The following is a 21,894-nucleotide window of genomic DNA, read 5'->3' on the forward strand; positions in this document are numbered from 1 at the left end:
TATCAGCACATTTCCGCCGCTTGATCAGGGCCTGTCAGGCGCTTTATCCTCGCCTAATCAGCTGTGGGATCAGCACCTACTCAACCGGTTGATCAGTACCTGTCTGCCACTTTATCAGCACCTGTCAGCCACTATATCAGCACCTGTCAACTGCTTGATCAGCGACCACTTTGCTGCGTGATCAGATCCTACTCAGCCACATGATCAGTGACCCTCAGCCGGTTGATCAGCGCCTATCAGCTGCTTGATCATTTCCTGCTCTGCTGCTCATTCAGTGCCTGGTCAACCACTTCACCAGTGCTTGTCAGTGACTTGACCAGTGCCCACTCAGCTGATTGAAAAGCGCCTACACAGCCGCGCGATAAGTGCCTCTCAGCCGCTTGACAAGCACCTGTCAGAAGCTTGATCAGGGCCTATCAGCCAATTGAATAGTACCTATCAGCCAGTTGATCAGCGCCTTTCAGACCCTTGATCAGCGCCTATCAGCCGCTAGATCATAACCTGTCAGCCACTTGAACAGCGCCTATCAGCCGCTTGATCAGCACCTGTCAGCCAGTTGACCAGTACCTGTCAGCCGATTGATCAGCGCCTAGCAGTGCTTGATTAGCCCCTGTCAGCGAGTTGATCAGCACCTCTCAGCTGCTTGATCAGCACCTGTCAGCCGCTTGATAAACACGTGTCAGCAGCTTGATCAGTACCTGTCAGCCACTTTATCAGCACCTGTCAGCCAATATATCCGCAACTCTCAACAGCTTGATCAGTGCCCGCTTAGCTGCGTAATCAGAGCCTACTCCGCCACAGGATCAGTGAACCTCAGCCGGCTGATCAGCACCTGTCAGCGGCTTGATCATTTCCTGCTCTGATGGTCATTCAGCGCCTGGTCCACCACTAGATCAGTGACTGTCAGCCCCTTGACCATTGCCCACTCAGCCGATTGTTAAACGCATACGCATCCACTCGATAAGCGCCTGTCAGCCACTTGAGAAGCCTCTGTCAGCCACTTGATCAGGTCCTATCAGCCACTTGATTAGCACCTGTCAGCCAGTTGATCAGCACCTGTCAGCCGCTTCATTAGCACCTGTCAGCCAGTTGATCAGCACCTGTCAGCCAGTTGATCAGCACCTGTCAGCCGCTTCATTAGCAACTGTCAGCCAGTTGATCAGCACCTGTCAGCCAGTTGATCAGCACCTGTCAGCCGCTTGAACAGCACCTGCCAGCCACTTGATCAGTGCCTTTCAGCTGTTTGATCATTGCCTTCTCAGCCAGGCATCAGCACATTCTCAGCCGTGAATCAGTGCCTACACAACCACGTGATCCTAGTCTGTCAGCCGCTTGATCAGAATCTGTTAGCCGGTTGAACAGCGCCTACTCAACTGGGCAATCAGCACCTACTCAGCCACTTCATCAGCGCCTACTCAGCGGCTTCATCATCGCCAATTCAGCTGTTCGATCAGAGTGTGTAAGCTGATTGATAAGCGCCTGTCAGCCGGATGATCAGCGTCTGTCGTCCTCACGATTAGCGCCTACTAATACGCCTGATCAGGGCTTGACAGCTGCTAATCAAGCACCTGTCAGCGGCTTGATCAGCGCCTGTCAGCCGGTTGAACAGCACCTGTCATCCGGTTGATCAGCACCTGTCAGCAGGTTGATCAGTGCGTATCAGCTGCTTGATTAACACCTGTCAGTCTATTGATCATCACCTGCCAACCGCTAGATCAGCACCCACTTTGCTGCATGAACAGAGCCTACTCAGCCATGCGGTCAGTGACGCTCAGCCGGTTGATCTCCTCCTGTCAGGCACTTGATCATTTCCTGCTCTGCTGGTCTTTCAGCGCCTGGTCAACCACTTGATCAGTGTCAGTCAGCCGCTTGACCACTGCCCACTCAGCAGATTGAAAAGCGCCTACGCAGCCGAGCGATAAGCGCCTGTCAGCCGCTTTACAAGCACCTGTAAACCGCTTGATCAACACTTACTGAGCTGCACTATCAGTGCTTAATCAGCTGCGAGATCAGTGTCTGTCAGCTGCTTGATCAGCACCTGTCATCCGGTTGAACAGTGCCTATTCAGCCACGCAAATAGCATCTCTCAGCCAGTTGATCTGCTCCTACTGAGCCCCACGATCAGCGCCTACTCAGCCGCCCGATCAGTGACTGTCAGCCTTTGAGAAGTACCTGTCAGCCACTTGATCGGCACCTGTCAGCCGCTTGATAAACGGGTGTCAGCAGCTTGATCAGTACCTGTCAGCCACTTTATCAGCACCTGTCAGCCAATATATCAGCAACTCTCAACAGCTTGATCAGTGCCCGCTTAGCTGCGTAATCAGAGCCTACTCAGCCACAGGATCAGTGACCCTCAGGCGGCTGATCAGCGCCTGTCAGCGGATTGATCATTTCCTGCTCTGATGGACATTCAGCGCCTGGACAACCACTAGATCAGTGCCTGTCAGCCCCTTGACCAGTGCCCACTCAGCTGATTGGTAAACACATACGCATCCACGCGATAAGCGCCTGTCAGCCACTTGAGAAGCATCTGTCAGCAACTTGATCAGGGCCTATCAGCCACTTGATCAGTACCTGTCAGCCAGTTGATCAGCACCTGTCAGCCACTTCATTTGCACCTGTCAGCCACTTTATCAGCAACTGTCAGGCGCTAGGGCAGCCCCTATAAGCAGCTTGATCATTTACTGTCAGCCACATTATCAGCACCTGTTAGCCGCTGTATCAGAACCTGTCAACCGCTTGATCAGCACCTGTCAGCAGCTTTATCAGCACCTATCAGCTGCTTAATTAGCCCCTGTCAGCCACTTGATCAGCAATTGTCAGCCGCTTGTTATGCACCTGTCAGCAGCTTGATCAGTGCTTGACCACTTTCCACTCAGCCGATTGAAAAGCAAAGACTCCTACGCGTGAATAGCATCTTTCAGCCAGTTGATCTGTGCCTACTGAGCCCCGCAGTCAGTGCCTACACAGCCGCCCGATCAGTGCTTGTAAGCCGCTTGACAAGTACCTGTCAGCCACTTGATCAGCACCTGTCAGCAGCTTGATGTGCGCCTATCAGCCGCTTGATTAGCACCTGTCAGCCAGTTGACCATCACCTGTGGGCCGCTTGATCAACGCATATCAGTGGCTTGATTAGCCCCTGTCAGCCAGTTGATCAGCAATTGTCAGCCGCTTGTTAAGCACCTGTCAGCAGCTTGATCAGCGCTTGACCACTTTCCACTCAGCCGATTGAAAAGCACCGACTCAGCCGCGCGAATAGCATCTTTCGGCCAGTTGATCTGTGCCTACTGAGCCCCGCAATCAGTGCCTTCTCAGCTGCCCGATCAGTGTCTGTCAGCTGCTTGAGAAATACTGTCAGCCAGTTGATCAGCACCTGTCAGCCCCTTAATCAGCGCCTATCAGCTGCTTGATCAGCACCTGTCAGCCACTTGATCAGCACCTGTCAGCAGCTTGATAAACGGGTGTCAGCCTCTTGATCAGCACCTAATATGCCAAGCGATGATCATTTTTTCCGCCGCGCGATCATCGCCTCAGCCTCTTGATCTGTGCCTACTCAGCCCCACGACCAGCGCATACTCAGCCACGCGATCTGCGCCTGACAGCTACTTAATCAACGACTATCAGCCGCTTGATCAGCACCTGTAAACCACTTTATCATCACCTGTCAGCCGCTTGATCAGCGCCTGTTAGCCACTTTATCATCACATAATCAGCTGCATGATCAGCGGCTACTCAGCTGCTTGATCAGTACCAGTCAGCCAGTTGATCAGCACCTTTCAGCACCTTGATCAGTGCCTATAAGCTGCTTGATTAGCACCTGTCAGCCAGTTGATCAGCAACTCTCAGCCAGTTGATCAGAACCTGTAAGCCACTGGATCAGCGCAAGTTAGCCGCTTGATCATCGCCTTATCAGCTGCACGATCAGCCCTACTCAGCCGCTTGATCAGAACCTGTCAGCCAGTTGATCAGCACCTGTCAGCCGCTTGATCAGCACCTGTGAGCCGCTTGATCAGCGATTATCAGCCGCTAGATCAACATCTGTCAACGACTTTATCAGCACCTGTCAGCTGCTTGATCAGCGCCTGTCAGCCTCTTTATCATGGCCTAATCAGCTGCGCGATCAGTGCCTACTAAATCGATTGATCAGTACCTGTCAGCCACATTATCAGCACCTGTCAGCCACTCTATCAGCACCTGTCAACTGCTTGATCAGCGACCACTTTGCTGCGTGATCAGATCCTACTCAGCCACGTGATGCATTACCCTCAGCTGGCTGATCAGCGACTGCCAAACGCTTGATCATTTCCTGCTCTGTTTGTCATTCAGCGCCTGGTCAACCACTTCATCAGTGCCTGTCAGCCACTTGACCAGTGCCCACTCAGCTGAATGAAAAGCGCCTACACAGCCGCGCGATAAGTGCATCTCAGCCGCTTGACAAGCACCTTTCAGAAGCTTGATCAGGGCCAATCTACCACTTGAATAGTACCTGTCAGCCAGTTGATCGGCACCTGTCAGCCGCTTGATCAGGACCTTTCAGCAGCTTTATCAGCAACTTTCAGCTGCTTGATTAGCACCTGACATAATTTTGATCAACACCTGTCAGCCGCTTCATTAGCAACTGTCAGCCAGTTGATCAGCAACTGTCAGCCGCTTGATTACCACCTGTCAGCTAGTTGATCAGCACCTGTCAGCTGCTTGATCAGAAACTGTAAGCCGCTTAAACAGCGCCTGCCAGTCGCTTCATCAGTGCCTGTCAGCTGCTTGATCATTGCCTTCTCAGCTGCGCGATCAGCACCTACTCAGCCGCGAATCAGCCCCTACACAGCGGCGTGATCATAGTCTTTCAGCCTCTTTATCAGAGTCGGTCATCCGCTTGATAAGCACCTGTCAGCAGGTTGAAGAGTGCCTACTCAGCCGCGCGAATTGCATCTCTCAGCAGTTGATCTGTGCCTACTGAGCCCCGCAATCAGCGCCTACTCAGCCGCCCGATCAGTGCCTGTCAGCCGCTTGAGAAGTACCTGTCAGCCAGTTGATCAGCACCTCTCATCCAGTTGATCACCACCTGCAAGCCACTGCATCAGCACCTGTCAGCCGCTTGATCAGCACCATTCAGCAGCTTGGTCAGCACCTATCAGCTGCTTAATTAACACTTCTCAGCCAGTTCATCAGCACCTGTTAGCCGCTTGATCAGCCCCTATCAGCCACTTGATTATCACCTTTCAGCCAGTTGATTAACACCTGTCAGCCTCTTAATCAGCACCTGTCTGCAGCTTGATGAGCACCTGTCAGCAGCTTGATCAGCACCTATCAGCTGCTTGATTAGCACCTGTCACCATGTTGATCAACACCTGTGAGCCGCTTCATTAGCAACTGTCAGCCAGTTGATCAGCACCTGTCAGTTGCTTGATCAGCACCTGTAAGCCGCTTAAATAGTGCCTGCCATCCGCTTGATAAGTGCATTCTCAGCTTTACGATCAACGCCTACTCAGCCGCGAATAAGACCCTACACAGCCGCGTGATCATAGTCTGTCAGACATTTGATCAGAGACTGTCAGACGCTTGATCAGCGCCTAATCACCCCCTCCATCAGCGCCTATTGAGCGGCGCGATCAGCACCTGTCAGCCGCTTGATCAGCGATTATCAGCCGCTAGATCAACATATGCCAACGACTTTATCAGCACCTGTCAGCCGCTTTATCAGCGCCTAATCAGCTGCGAGATCAGCGCCTACTCAACCGCTTGACAGTACCTGTCATCCACTTTTCAGCAGCTGTCAGCCACTATATCAGCACCTGTCAACTGCTTGATCAGCGACCACTTTGCTGCGTGATCAGATCCTACTCAGCCACATGATCAGTGCCCCTCAGCCGGTTGATCAGCGCCTGTCAGCTGCTTGATCATTTCCTGCTCTGCTGGTCATTCAGCTCCTGGTCAAGCACTTCATCAGAGCCTGTCAGCCACTTGACGAGTGCCCACTCAACAGATTGAAAAGCTCCTGCCCAGCCACGCGATAAGTGCCTCTCAGCCGCTTGACAAGCACCTGTCAAAAGCTTGATCAGGGTCTATCAGCCACTTGAATAGTACCTATCAGCCAGTTGATCAGCACCTGTCAGCCGCTTGATCAGCGCCTGTTAGCCACTTTATCATCACATAATTAGCTGCATGATCAGCGGCTACTCAGCTGCTTGATCAGTACCAGTCAGCCAGTTGATCAGCACCTTTCAGCACCTTGATCAGTGCCTATAAGCTGCTTGATTAGCACCTGTCAGCCAGTTGATCAGCAACTCTCAGCCAGTTGATCAGATCCTGTAAGCCACTGGATCAGCGCAAGTTAGCCGCTTGATCATCGCCTTATCAGCTGCACGATCAGCCCTACTCAGCCGCTTGATCAGAACCTGTCAGCCAGTTGATCAGCACCTGTCAGCCGCTTGATCAGCACCTGTCAGCCGCTTGATCAGCGATTATCAGCCGCTAGATCAACATCTGTCAACGACTTTATCAGCACCTGTCAGCTGCTTGATCAGCGCCTGTCAGCCTCTTTATCATGGCCTAATCAGCTGCGCGATCAGTGCCTACTAAATCGCTTGATCAGTATCTGTCAGCCACATTATCAGCACCTGTCAGCCACTCTATCAGCACCTGTCAACTGCTTGATCAGCGACCACTTTGCTGCGTGATCAGATCCTACTCAGCCACGTGATGCATTACCCTCAGCTGGCTGATCAGCGACTGCCAAACGCTTGATCATTTCCTGCTCTGTTTGTCATTCAGCGCCTGGTCAACCACTTCATCAGTGCCTGTCAGCCACTTGACCAGTGCCCACTCAGCTGAATGAAAAGCGCCTACACAGCCGCGCGATAAGTGCATCTCAGCCGCTTGACAAGCACCTTTCAGAAGCTTGATCAGGGCCAATCTACCACTTGAATAGTACCTGTCAGCCAGTTGATCGGCACCTGTCAGCCGCTTGATCAGGACCTTTCAGCAGCTTTATCAGCAACTTTCAGCTGCTTGATTAGCACCTGACATAATTTTGATCAACACCTGTCAGCCGCTTCATTAGCAACTGTCAGCCAGTTGATCAGCAACTGTCAGCCGCTTGATTACCACCTGTCAGCTAGTTGATCAGCACCTGTCAGCTGCTTGATCAGAAACTGTAAGCCGCTTAAACAGCGCCTGCCAGTCGCTTCATCAGTGCCTGTCAGCTGCTTGATCATTGCCTTCTCAGCTGCGCGATCAGCACCTACTCAGCCGCGAATCAGCCCCTACACAGCGGCGTGATCATAGTCTTTCAGCCTCTTTATCAGAGTCGGTCATCCGCTTGATAAGCACCTGTCAGCAGGTTGAAGAGTGCCTACTCAGCCACGCGAATTGCATCTCTCAGCAGTTGATCTGTGCCTACTGAGCCCCGCAATCAGCGCCTACTCAGCCGCCCGATCAGTGCCTGTCAGCCACTTGAGAAGTACCTGTCAGCCAGTTGATCAGCACCTCTCATCCAGTTGATCACCACCTGCAAGCCACTGCATCAGCACCTGTCAGCCGCTTGATCAGCACCATTCAGCAGCTTGGTCAGCACCTATCAGCTGCTTAATTAACACTTCTCAGCCAGTTCATCAGCACCTGTTAGCCGCTTGATCAGCCCCTATCAGCCACTTGATTATCACCTTTCAGCCAGTTGATTAACACCTGTCAGCCTCTTAATCAGCACCTGTCTGCAGCTTGATGAGCACCTGTCAGCAGCTTGATCAGCACCTATCAGCTGCTTGATTAGCACCTGTCACCATGTTGATCAACACCTGTGAGCCGCTTCATTAGCAACTGTCAGCCAGTTGATCAGCACCTGTCAGTTGCTTGATCAGCACCTGTAAGCCGCTTAAATAGTGCCTGCCATCCGCTTGATAAGTGCATTCTCAGCTTTACGATCAACGCATACTCAGCCGCGAATAAGACCCTACACAGCCGCGTGATCATAGTCTGTCAGACATTTGATCAGAGACTGTCAGACGCTTGATCAGCGCCTAATCACCCCCTCCATCAGCGCCTATTGAGCGGCGCGATCAGCACCTGTCAGCCGCTTGATCAGCGATTATCAGCCGCTAGATCAACATCTGCCAACGACTTTATCAGCACCCATCAGCCGCTTTATCAGCGCCTAATCAGCTGCGAGATCAGCGCCTACTCAACCGCTTGACAGTACCTGTCATCCACTTTTCAGCAGCTGTCAGCCACTATATCAGCACCTGTCAACTGCTTGATCAGCGACCACTTTGCTGCGTGATCAGATCCTACTCAGCCACATGATCAGTGCCCCTCAGCCGGTTGATCAGCGCCTGTCAGCTGCTTGATCATTTCCTGCTCTGCTGGTCATTCAGCTCCTGGTCAAGCACTTCATCAGAGCCTGTCAGCCACTTGACGAGTGCCCACTCAACAGATTGAAAAGCTCCTGCCCAGCCACGCGATAAGTGCCTCTCAGCCGCTTGACAAGCACCTGTCAGAAGCTTGATCAGGGTCTATCAGCCACTTGAATAGTACCTATCAGCCAGTTGATCAGCACCTGTCAGCCGCTTGATGAGCGCCTATCAGCCGCTTGATCTGCACCTGTCAGCCGCTTGATGAGCACCTATTAACCGCTTGATCAGCGCCTGTTAGCCACCTTATCATCGTCTAACCAGCTGCATGATCAGCGCGTACTCAGCCGCTTGATCAGTACCAGTCAGCCAGTTCATCAGCACCTGTCAGCAGCTTGATCAGCACATGAAAGCCGCTTAAACAGCACCTGACAGCCTCTTGATCATTGCCTTCTCAGCTGCGCGATCAATGGCTACTCATCTGCGAATCAGCCCCTAAACAGCCGCGTGATCATAGTCTGTAAGCCGCTTGATCAGACTCTCAGACACTTGATCAGCGCCTAATCACCCCCTCGATCAGTGCATTTTGAGCGGCGCGATCAGCACCTGTCAGCCGCTTGACAAGCACCTATACACCACTTGATCAACACCTAATTAGCTTCGCTATCAGTATTTACTGAGCCATGCGATCATCGCCTCAGCCGCATGATCTGTGCCTACTCAGCCCCGCGATCAATGTCTACTCAGCCATGCGATATGTGCCTGAAAGCCGATTGAGAAGTACTGTCAGTCGCTTGATCAGCGATTATCAGCCGCTAGATCAGCATCTATCAACGACTTTATCAGCACCTTTCAGCCGCTTGATCAGCGCCTATCAGCCGCTAGATTAGAGATTATCAACCGCTAGATAAACATCTGTCAAAGACTTTATCAGCACCTGTCAGCCGTTTGATCAGCGCCTGTCAGCCGCTTTATCATCGCCTAATCAGCTGCGCGAACAGCGCCTACTCAACCGCTTGATCAGTACCTGTCAGCCACTTTATAAGCATCTGTCAGCCACTATATCAGCAAATGTCAACTGCTTGATCAGCGACCACTTTGCTGTGTGATCAGATCCTACTCAGCCATGTGATCAGTGACCCTCAGCCGGTTGATCCGCGCCTGTCAGCCGCTTGATCATTTCCTGCTCTGCTGGTCATTCAGCGCCTGGTCAACCACTTCTTCAGTGCCTGTCAGCCACTTGACCAGTGCCCACTCAGCTGATTGAAAAGCGCCTACGCAGCCACGCGATAAGTGCCTCTCAGCCGCTTGACAAGCACCTGTCAGAAGCTTGATCAGGGCCTATCAGCCACTTGAATAGTACATATCAGCCACTTGATCAGCACCTGTCAGCTCCTTGATCAACGCCTATCAGCCGCTTGATCAGCACCTTTCAGCCAGTTGACCAGCACCTGTCAGCCGCTTGATCAGCGCCTAATCAGCTGCATGATCAGTGCTTACTCAGCTGCTTGATCAGTACCAGTCAGCCAGTTGATCAGCACCTGTCAGCAGCTTGATCAGCGCCTATCAGCTGCTTGATTAGCACCTGTCAGCCAGTTGATCAGCAATTGTCATCCACTTGTTAACACCTGTCAGCAGCTTTATCACTGCTTGACCACTTTCCACTCAGCCGAATGAAAAGCACCAACTCAGACGCGTGAATAGCATCTTTCAGCCAGTTGATCTGTGCTTACTGATCCCAGCAGTCAGTGCCTACACAGCCGCCCGATGAGTGCTTGTCAGCCGCTGGATTAGCATCTGTCAGCCAGTTGATCAGCACCTGTCAGCCGATTGATGAGCGCCTCTCAGGTGCTTGATCAGCACCTGTCAGCCGATTGATGAGCGCCTATCAGCCGCTTGATTAGCACCTGTCAGCAACTTGACCAGCACCTGTCAGCTGCTTGATCAGCGATTATCAGCCGCTAGATCAGCACCTGTCAACCACTTTATCATCACCTGTCAGCCGCTTGATCAGCGCCTGTTAGCCGCTTTATCATCGCCTAAACAGCAGCCTGATCAGCGCCTACTCAGCCGCTTGAACAGTACCAGTCAGCCAGTTGATCAACACCTGTCAGCAGCTTGATCGGCGCCTATCAACTGCTTGATTAGCACCTGTCAGCCAGTTGATCAGCACCTCTCAGCCAGTTGATCAGCACCTGTAAGCCACTGGATCAGCGCCTGTTAGCCACTTGATCATCGCCTTATCAGGTGCACGATCAGCGCCTACTCAGCTGCTTGATCAGAACCTGTCAGCCAGTTGATCGGCAACTGTCAGCCGCTTCATCAGCACCTGTCAGTAGCTTTATCAGCACTTATCAGCTGCTTGATTAGCACCTGTCAGCATGTTGATCAACACCTGTCAGCCGCTTCATTAGCAACTGTCAGCCAGTTGATCAGCACCTGTCAGCTGCTTGATCAGCACCTGTAAGCCGCTTAAACACTGCCTGCCAGCCGCTTCATCAGTTCCCGTCACGTGCTTGATCATTGCCTTCTCAGCTGCGCGATCAACGCCTACTCAGCCGCAAATCAGCCCCTCCACAGCCGCGTGATCATAGTCTGTCAGCCTCTTTATCAGAGTCGGTGATCCGCTTGATCAGCACCTGTCAGCAAGTTGGAGAGTGCCTACTCAGCCGCGCGAATTGCATCTCTCAGCCAGTTGATGTGCGCCTACTGAGCCCAGCAATCAGCGCCTACTCAGCCGCAAATCAGCCCCTCCACAGCCGCGTGATCATAGTCTGTCAGCCTCTTTATCAGAGTCGGTTATCCACTTGATCAGCACCTGTCCGCAAGTTGAAGAGTGCCTACTCAGCCGCACGAATTGCATCTCTCAGCCATTTGATGTGCACCTACTGAGCCCAGCAATCAGCGCCTACTCAGTCGCCCGATCAGTGACTGTCAGCCGCTTGAGAAGTACCTGTCAGCCACTTGATCAGCACCTGTCAGCCGCTTGATAAACGCGTGTCAGCAGCTCGATCAGTACCTGTCAGCCACTTGATCAGCACCTGTCAGCCAATATATCAGCAACTTTCAACAGCTTGATCTGTGCCCGCTTAGCTGCGTAATCAGAGCCTACTCAGTCACAGGATCAGTGACCCTCATCGGGCTGATCAGCGCCTGTCAGAGGCTTGATCATTTCCTGCTCTGATGGTCATTCAGCGCCTGGACAACCACTAGATCAGTGCCTGTCAGCCCCTTGACCAGTGCCCACTAAGCTGATTGATAAACGCATACGCATCCACGCGATAAGTGCCTGTCAGCCACTTGAGAAGCATCTGTCAGCAACTTGATCAGTACCTGTCAGCCAGTTGATCAGCACCTGTCAGCCGCTTGATCAGCACCTATCAGCCAGTTGGTCATCACTTGTAAGCCACTGAATCAGCACCTGTCAGCGGCTTGATCAACAACTTTCAGCAGCTTGATCAGTGCCTATCAGCTGCTTAATTAACACTTCACAGCCAGTTGATCAGCACCTGTTAGCCGCATGATCAGCGCCTATCAGCCGCTTGATTAGCACCTGTCAGCCAGTTGATGATCACCTGTCAGCCGTTTAATCAGCAGCTGTCAGCAGCTTGATCCGCACCTGTCAGCATCTTTATCAGCACCTATCAGCTGCTTGATTAGCACCTGTCAGCATGTTGATCTACACCTGTCAGCCGCTTCATTAGCAACTCTCAGCCAGTTGATAAGCACCTGTAAGCTGCTTGATCAGCACCTGTAAGCCGCTTAAACAGCGCCTGCCAGCCGCTTGATCAGTGCCTTCTCAGCTGCGCGATCAACGCATACTCAGCCGCGAAACAGCCCCTACACAGCCACGTGATCATAGTCTGTCAGCCGCTTGATCAGAGACTGTCAGACGCTTGATCAGCGTCTAATCACCCCCTCGATCAGCGCCTATTGAGCGGCGTGATCAGCACCTGTTAGCGGCTTGATCAGCACCTGTCAGCAGCTTTATCAGCACCTATCAGCTGCTTGATTAGCACCTGTCAGCCAGTTGATCAGCATCTCTCAGCCAGTTGATCACCACCTGTAAGCCACTGGATCAGCACCTGTCAGCCGCTTGATCAGCAACTTTCAGCAGCTTGATCAGCACCTATAAGCTACTTAATTAACACTTCTCAGCCAGTTGATCACCACCTGTTAGCCGCATGATCACCACCTATCAGCTGCTTGAATAGCACCTTTCAGCCAGTTTATCAGCACCTCTCAGCCAGTTGATCAGCACCTGTAAGCACTGGGTCAGCGCCTTTTAGACGCTTGATCATCGCGTTATCAGCTGCACGATAAGCTCCTACTCAGCCGCTTAATCAGAACCTGACAGTCAGTTGATCAGCACCTGTCAGCCCACTAATCAGCACCTGTCAGGAGCTTTATCAGCACCTATCAGCTGCTTGATTAGCACCTGTCAGCATGTTGATCAACACCTGTCAGTCACTTCATTAGCAAGTGTCAGCCCGATGATCAGCGGCTGTCAGCCGCTTCATTAGCAACTGTCAGCCAGTTGATCAGCACCTCTCAGCCAGTTGATCACCACCTGTAAATCACTGGATCAGCACCTGTCAGCCGCTTGATAAGCACCTTTCAGACGCTTGATCAGCGCCTATCAGCCGCTTGATCATCACCTGTGAGCCCCTTGATGAGCGCCTATCAGCCGCTTGATTAGCACCTGTCACCAGTTGACCAGCACCTGTCAGCCGCTTGATCAGCGCCTGTCAGCAGCTTGATCAGTGATTATCAGCCGCTAGATCAACATCTGTCAACGACTATCAGCACCTGTCAGCCGCTTGATCAGCGCCTGTCAGCCGCTTGATCAGTGATTATCATCCGCTAGATCAACATCTGTCAACGACTCTCAGCACCTGTCAGCCGCTTGATCAGCGCCTGTCAGCCACTTTATCATCGCCTAATCAGCTGTGCGATCAGCGCCTTCTCAACCGGTTGATCAGTACCTGTCAGCCACTTTATCAGCACCTGTCAACTACTTCATCAGCGACCACTTTGCTGCGTGATCAGATCCTACTCAGCCACGTGATCCGTGACCCTCAGCCTGTTGATCACCGTCTGTCAGCCGATTGATCATTTCCTGCTCTGCTGGTCATTCAGCGCCTGGTCAACCACTTCATCAGTGTCTGTCAGCCGCTTCATCAGCGCCTGTTAGCCGCTTTATCATTGCTTAATCAGCTGCATGATCAGTGCCTACTCAGGCGCTTGATCAGTACCAGTCAGCCAGTTGATCAGCACCTGTAAGCAGCTTGATCAGCGCCTATCAGCTGCTTGATTAGCACCTGTTAGCCAGTTGATCAGCACCTCTCAGCCAGTTGATCAGCACCTGTAAGCCGCTGGATCCGCGCCTGTTAGCCGCTTGATCATCACCTTATCAGCTGCACAATCAGCGCCTACTCAGCCGCTTGATCAGAACCTGTCAGCCAGTTGATCGGCACCTGTCAGCCTCTTGATCAGCACCTGTCCGCAGCTTTATCAGCACCTATCAGCTGCTTGATTAGCACCTGTCAGCATGTTGATCATCACCTGTCAGCCGCTTCATTAGCAACTGTCAGCCAGTTGATCAGCAACTGTCAGCCGCTGGATTAGCACCTGTCAGCCTGTTGATCAGCACCTGTCAGCTGCTTAAACAGCGCCTGCCAGCGGCTTCATCAGTGCCTGCCAGATGTTTGATCATTGCCTTCTCAGCTGCGCGATCAGCGCCTACTCAGCCGTGAATCAGCCCCTCCACAGTCGCGTGGTCAGAGTCTGTCAGCCTCTTTATCAGAGTCGGTCATCTGCTTGATCAGCACCTGTCAGCAGGTTGAAGAGTGCCTACCCAGCCGCGAGAATTGCATCTCTCAGCCAGTTGATCTGCGCCTACTGAGCCTCGCAATGAACGCCTATTCAGCCGCCAGGTCCGTGCCTGTCAGCCGCTTGAGAAGTACCTGTCAGCCAGTTGATCAGCACCTCTAAGCCAGTTGATAAGCACCTGTAAGCCACTGGATCAGCACCTGTCAGCCGCTTGATTAGCAACTTTCAGCAGCTTGATCAGCACCTCTCAGCTGCTTAATTAACACTTCTCAGCCAGTTGATCAGCACCTGTTAGCGGCTTGATCAGCGCCTATCAGCCGCTTGATTAGCACCTGTAAGCCAGTTGATTAGCACCTGTCAGCCGCTTAATCAGCACCTGTCAGCAGCTTGATCAGGGCGTATCAGCCAGTTGATCAGCACCTGTCAGCCACTTCATTTGCACCTGTCAGCCACTTTATCAGCAACTGTCAGGCGCTAGGGCAGCCCCTATAAGCAGTTTGATCATTAACTGTCAGCCACATTATCAGCACCTGTTAGCCGCTGTATCAGAACCTGTCAACCGCTTGATCAGCACCTGTCAGCAGCTTTATCAGCACCTATCAGCTGCTTGATTAGCCCCTGTCAGCCACTGGATCAGCGATTGTCAGCCGCTTGTTATGCACCTGTCAGCAGCTTGATCAGCGCTTGACACTTTCCACTCAGCTGATTGAAAAGCAAAGACTCAACCGCGTGAATATCATCTTTCAGCCAGTTGATCTGTGCCTACTGAGCCCCGCAGTCAGTGCCTACACAGCCGCCCGATCAGAGCTTGTCAGCCGCTTGACAAGTACCTGTCAGCTACTTGATCAGCACCTGTCAGCAGATTGATGTGCGCCTATCAGCCGCTTGATTAGCACCTGTCAGCATGTTGATCAACACCTGTCAGCCGCTTCATTAGCAACTGTCTGCCAGTTGATCAGCAACTGTCAGCCGCTTGATTAGCACCTGTCAGCCAGTTGATCAGCTCCTGTCAGCCGCTTGATCAGCACCTGTAAGCCGATTAAACAGCACCTGCCAGCCGCTTCATCAGTGCCTGTCAGCTGCTGGATCATTGCCTTCTCAGCTGCGCGATCAGCACCTACTCAGCCGCGAATCAGCCCCTCCACAGCCACGTGATCATAGTCTGTCAGCCTCTTTATCACAGTCAGTCATCCGCTTGATCAACAACTGTCTGCAGGTTGAAGAGTGCCTACTCAGCAGCGCGAATTGCATCTCTCAGCCAGTTGATGTGCACCTACTGAGCCCAGCAATCAGCGCCTACTCAGCCGACCGATCAGTGCCTGTCAGCCGCTTGAGAAGTACCTGTCAGCCGCTTGATCAGCACCTGTTAGCCGCTTGATCAGCGCCTATCATCCGCTTTTGAAGTACCTGTCAGCCAGTTGATCAGCACCCCTCAGCCAGTTTATCACCACCTGTAAGCCACTGGATCAGCACCTGACAGCCGCTTGATCAGCACCTTTCAGCCGCTTGATCAGCGCCCATCATCCACTTGATTAGCACCTGTCAGCCGTTGACTAGCACCTGTCAGCCGCTTGATCAGCGCCTGTCAGCTGCTTGATCAGTGATTATCAGCCGCTAGATCAACATCTGTCAACGAATATCATCACCTGTCGCCCGCTTGATCAGCGCCTGTCAGCCGCTTGATCAGTGATTATCAGCCGCTAGATCAACATCTGTCAACGACTATCAGCACCTGTCAGCCGCTTGATCAGCGCCTGTCAGCCACTTTATCATTGCCTAAACAGCTACGCGATCAGCGCCTTCTCAACCGCTTGATCAGTACCTGTCAGCCACTATATCACCACCTGTCAGCCACTATATCAGCACCTGTCAGCAGCTTGATCAGCGACCACTTTGCTGCGTGATCGATCCTACTCAGCCACATGATCAGTGACCCTCAGCCGTTTGATCAGCGCCTGTCAGCCGCTTGATCATTTTCTGCTCTGCTGGTCATTCAGCGCCTGGTCAACCACTTCATCAATGCCTGTCAGCCACTTGACCACTGCCCACAGAGCTGATTGAATAGCGCCTCCGCAGCCGCGCGATAAGTGCCTCTCAGCCGCTTGACAAGCACCTGTCAGAAGCTTGATCAGGGCCTATCAGCCACTTGAATAGTACCTATCACCCAGTTGATCAGCACCTGTCAGCTCCTTGATCAGCGCCTATCAGCCACTTGATCAGCACCTGTCAGCCGCTTGATGAGCGCCTATCAGCCGCTAGATTAGCAACTGCCAGCCAGTTGACCAGCACCTGTCAGCCGCTTGATCAGCGCCTATCAGTGGCTTGATTACCCCTGTCAGCTAGTTGATCAGCAATTGTCAGCCGCTTGTTAAGCACTTGTCAGTAGCTTGATCAGCGCTTGACCACTTTCCACTCAGCCGATTGAAAAGCACCGACTCAGCCGCGCGAATAGCATCTTTCAGCCAGTTGATCTGCGCCTACTGAGCACTGCAATCAGCGCCTACTCAGCCGCCCGATCAGTGCCTGTCAGCCGCTTGAGAAGTACCTGTCAGCCAGTTGATCAGCACCTCTCAGCCAGTTGATCACCACCTGTAAGCCACTGGATCAGCACCTTTCAGCCGCTTGATCAGCACCTCTCAGAAGCTTGATTAGCGCCTATCAGCTGCTTAATTAACACTTCTCAGCCAGTTGATCAGCTCCTGTTAGCCGCTTGATCAGCACCTATCAGCCAGTTAATCATCACCTGTAAGCCACTGAATCAGCACTTGTCAGCGGCTTGATCAGCACCTTTCAGCAGCTTGATCAGTGCCTATCAGCTGCTTAATTAACACTTCTCAGCCAGTTGATCAGCACCTGTTAGCCGCTTGATCAGCGCCTATCAGCCGCTTGATTAGCACCTGTCAGCCAGTTGATTAGCACCTGTCAGCCGCTTAATCAGCTCCTGTCAGCAGCTTGATCAGCACCTGTCAGCGGCTTGATCAGCACCTATCAGCTGCTTGATTAACACCTGTCAGCATGTTAATCAACACCTGTCAGCCGCTTCATTAGCAACTGTCAGCCAGTTGATCAGCACCTGTCAGCTGCTTGATCAGCACCTGTAAGCCACTTAAACAGCGCCTGCCAGCCACTTGATCAGTGCCTTCTCAGCTGCGCGATCAATACCTACTCAGCGGTGAATCAGCCCCTACACAGCCGCGTGATCATACTCTGTCAGCCGCCTGATCAGAGACGGTCAGCCGCTTGATCAGCGCCTAATCACCCCCTCGATCAGCGCCTATTGAGCGGCGCAATCAGCACCTGTCAGCCGCTTGACAAGCTCCTATAAACCACTGGATCAACACCTAATTAGATTCACTATCAGTATTTACTGAGCCATGGGATCATCGCCTCAGCCGCATGATCTGTTCCTACTCAGCCCCGTGATCAGTGCCTACTCAGCCGTGCGATATGTGCCTGACAGCCGATTGAGAAGTACTGTCAGCCGCTTGATCAGCGATTATCAGCCGTTATCAGCATCTCTCAACGACTTTATCAGCACCTTTCAGCCGCTTGATCAGCGCCTGTCAGCGCTTGATCAGCGATTATCAGCCGCTAGATCAACATCTGTCAACGACTTTATCACCACCGGTCAGCCGCTTGATCAGCACCTAGAAGCCGCTTTATCATCGCCTAATCAGCTGTGCGATCAGCACCTACTCATCCACTTGATCAGTACCTGTCCGCCACTATATCAGCAGCTGTCAACTGCTTGATCAGCTACTACTTTGCTGCGTGATCAGTTCCTACTCAGCCTCGTGATCAGTGACCCTCAGCGGGTTGATCAGCGCCTGTCAGCCGCTTGATCATTTCCTGCTCTTCTGATCATTCAGCGCCTGGTCAACCACTTCATCAGTGCCTGTCAGCCTCTTGACCAGTGCCCACTCCGTTGATTGAAAAGCGCCCACGCGGCCCGAAAAGTGCCTCACAGCCGCTTGAAAATCACCTGTCAGAAGCTTGATCAGGGCCTATCAGCCACTTGAATAGTACCTATCAGCCAGTTGATCAGCACTTGTCAGCCGCTTGATCAGCGCCTATCAGCCGCTTGATCCGCACCTGTCAGCCGCTTGATGAGCGCCTATCAGCCGTTGATGAGCACATGACAGCCAGTTGACTAGCACCTGTGAGCTGCTTGATCAGCGCCTCTCAGTGGCTTGATTAGCCCCTGTCAGCCAGTTGATCATCAATTGTCAGCCGCTTGTTAAGCACCTGTCAGCAGCTTGATCAGCGCATGACCACTTTCCACTCAGCCGTTTGAAATGCACCGTCTCAGCCGCGCGAATAGCATCTTTCAGCCAGTTGATCTGAGCGTACTGAGCCCCGCAGTCAGTGCCTACACAGTCGCCCGAACAGTGCTTGTCAGCCGCTTGACAACTACCTGTCAGCCACTTGATCAGCACCTATCAGCAGCTTGATAAACGCGTGCCAGCCTCTTGATCAGCACCTAATCAGCCACGCGATGATCATTTACTCAGCCACGTGATCCTAACCTCAGCCTCTTGATCTGTGCCTACTCAGCCCCACGACCAGCGCCTACACAGCCATGCGATCTGCGCCTGACATCCACTTGATCAACGACTATCAGCCGCTTGATCAGCACCTGTCAACCACTTTATCATCACCTGTCAGCCGCTTGATCAGCGCCTGTTAGCCGCTTGATCATCACAAAATCAGCTGCATGATCAGCGCCTACTCAGCCGCTTGATCAGTACCAGTCAGCCAGTTGATCAGCACCTGTCAGCACCTTGCTCAGCGCCTATAAGCTGCTTGATTAGCACCTGTCAGCCAGTTGATCAGCAACTCTCAGCCAGATGATCAGCACCTGTAATCCAGTGGATCAGCGCCTGTTAGCTGCTTGATGATCGCATTATCAGCTGCACGATCAGCGCCTACTCAGCTGCTTGATCAGAAGCTGTCAGCCAGTTGATCAGCACCTGTCAGCCGCTTGATCAGCACCTGTCAGCAGCTTTATCAGCACCTATCAGCTGCTTGATTAGCACCTGTCAGCATGTTGATCAACACCTGTCAGCCGCTTCATTAGCTCCTGTCAGCCAGTTGATCAGCAACTGTCAGCCGCTTCATTAGCACCTCTCAGCCAGTTGATCAGCACCTGTCAGCTGCTTGATCAGCACCTATAAGCGGCTTCATCAGTGCCCGTCAGCTGCTTGATCATTGCCTTCTCAGCTGGGCTATCAGCACCTACTCAGCCGCGAATCAGCCCCTACACAGCCGCGTGATCATAGTCTGCCAGCCGCTTGATCAGAGACTGTCAGGTGCTTGATCAGCGCCTAATCACCCCCTGCATCAGCGCCTATTGAGCAGGGCGATCAGCACCTGTCAGCCACTTGACAAGAACTTATACACCACTTGATCAACACCTAATTAGCTTCACTCTCAGTATTTCCTGAGCCATGCGATCATCGCCTCAGCTGCATGATCTGTGCCTACTCAGCCCCGCGATCAGTGCCTACTCAGCCGTGCCATATGTGCCTGACATCCGATTGAGAATTACTGTCACTCGCTTGATCAGCGATAATCAGTCGCTAGATCAACGATCATCAACCGCAGGATCAGCATCTGTCAACGACTTTATCAGCACCTTTCAGACGCTTGATCAGCGCCTATCAGCTGCTTAATTAACACTTCTCAGCCAGTTGATCAGCACCTGTTAGCCGCTTGATCAGCGCCTATCAGCCGCTTGATTAGCACCTGTGAGCCAGTTGATTAGCACCTGTCAGACGCTTAATCAGCACCTTTCAGCAGCTTGATCAGCACCTGTCAGCAGCTTGATCAGCACCAATCAGCTGCTTGATTAGCACATGTCAGCATGTTGACCAACACACCTGTCAGCCACTTCATTAGCAACTGTCAGCCAGTTGATCAGCAGCTGTCAGTCGCTTCATTAGCAACTGTCAGCCAGTTGATCAGCACCTCTCAGCCAGTTGACCAGCACCTGTAATCCACTGGGTCAGCGCCTGTTAGCCGCTTGATCATCGCCTTATCACCTGCACGATCAGCGCCTACTCAGACTCTTGATCAGAACCTGTCAGCCACTTGATCGGCACCTGTAAGCCGCTTAAACAACGCCTGCCAGCCGCTTCATCAATGCCTGTCAGCTGTTGATCATTGCCTTCTCAGCTCCGCAATCAGCGCCTACTTAGCCGCGAATCAGCCCCTCCACAGCCGCGTGATCATAGTCTGTCAGCCTCTTTATCAGAGTCGGTCATCCGCTTGATCAGCACCTGTCAGCGGGTTGAAGAGTGCCTACTCAGCCGCGCGAATTGCATCACTCAGCCAGTTGATCTGCGCCTACTGAGGCGCGCAATCAGCACCTACTCAGCCGCGCGATCAGTTCCTGTCAGCCGCTTGAGAAGTACCTGTCAGCCAGTTGATCAGGACCTCTCAGCCAGTTTATCACCACCTGTAAGCCACTGGATCAGCACCTGTCAGCCGCTTGATCATCACGTTTCAGGCGCTTGATCAGCGCCTATCAGCCGCTTGATCAGCACCTGTCAGCCGAGTGATGAGCGTCTATCTTCCGCTTGATTAGCACCTGTCAGCAGTTGACCAGCACCTGTCAGCTGCTTGATCATCGCCTTATCAGCTGCACGATCAGCGCCTTCTCAGACTCTTGATCAGAACCTGTCAGCCAGTTGATCAGCACCTGTCAGCCGCTTGATCAGCACCTGTCAGCAGCTTTATCAGCACCTATCAGCTGCTTGATTAGCACCTGTCAGCATGTTGATCAACACCTGTCAGCCGCTTCATTAGCTCCTGTCAGCCAGTTGATCAGCACCTGTCAGCTGCTTGATCAGCACCTATAAGCGGCTTCATCAGTGCCCGTCAGCTGCTTGATCATTGCCTTCTCAGCTGGGCTATTAGCGCCTACTCAGCCGCGAATCAGCCCCTACACAGCCTCGTGATCATAGTCTGTCAGCCGCTTGATCAGAGACTGTCAGGTGCTTGATCAGAGCCTAATCACCTCCTGCATCAGCGCCTATTGAGCAGGGCAATCAGCACCTGTCAGCCACTTGACAAGAACTTATACACCACTTGATCAACACCTACTTAGCTTCACTCTCAGTATTTCCTGAGCCATGCAATCATCGCCTCAGCTGCATGATCTGTGCCTACTCAGCCCCGCGATCAGTGCCTACTCAGCCTTGCCATATGTGCCTGACATCTGATTGAGAAGTACTGTCACTCGCTTGATCAGCGATAATCAGCCGCTAGATCAGCGATCATCAACCGCTAGATCAGCATCTGTCAACGACTTTATCAGCACCTTTCAGACGCTTGATCAGCGCCTATCAGCCGCTTGATTAGCACCTCTGAGCCAGTTGATTAGCACCTGTCAGCCGCTTAATCAGCACCTTTCAGCAGCTTGATCAGCACCTGTCAGCAGCTTGATTAGCACCTGTCAGCATGTTGATCAACACCTGTCAGCCGCTTCATTAGCAACTGTCAGCCGCTGGATTAGCACCTGTCAGCCAGTTGATCAGCACTTGTCAGCTGCTTGATCAGCACCTGTAAGCCGCTTAAACAGCGCCTGCCAGCCGCTTCATCAGTGCCTGTCAGCTGTTGGTCATTGCCTTCTCAGCTCCGCAATCAGCGCCTACTTAGCCGCGAATCAGCCCCTCCACAGCCGCGTGATCATAGACTGTCAGCCTCTTTATCAGAG

Source organism: Bubalus kerabau, chromosome 9, assembly GCF_029407905.1.
Source record: "Bubalus kerabau isolate K-KA32 ecotype Philippines breed swamp buffalo chromosome 9, PCC_UOA_SB_1v2, whole genome shotgun sequence".
Lineage (NCBI taxonomy): Eukaryota > Metazoa > Chordata > Mammalia > Artiodactyla > Bovidae > Bubalus > Bubalus kerabau.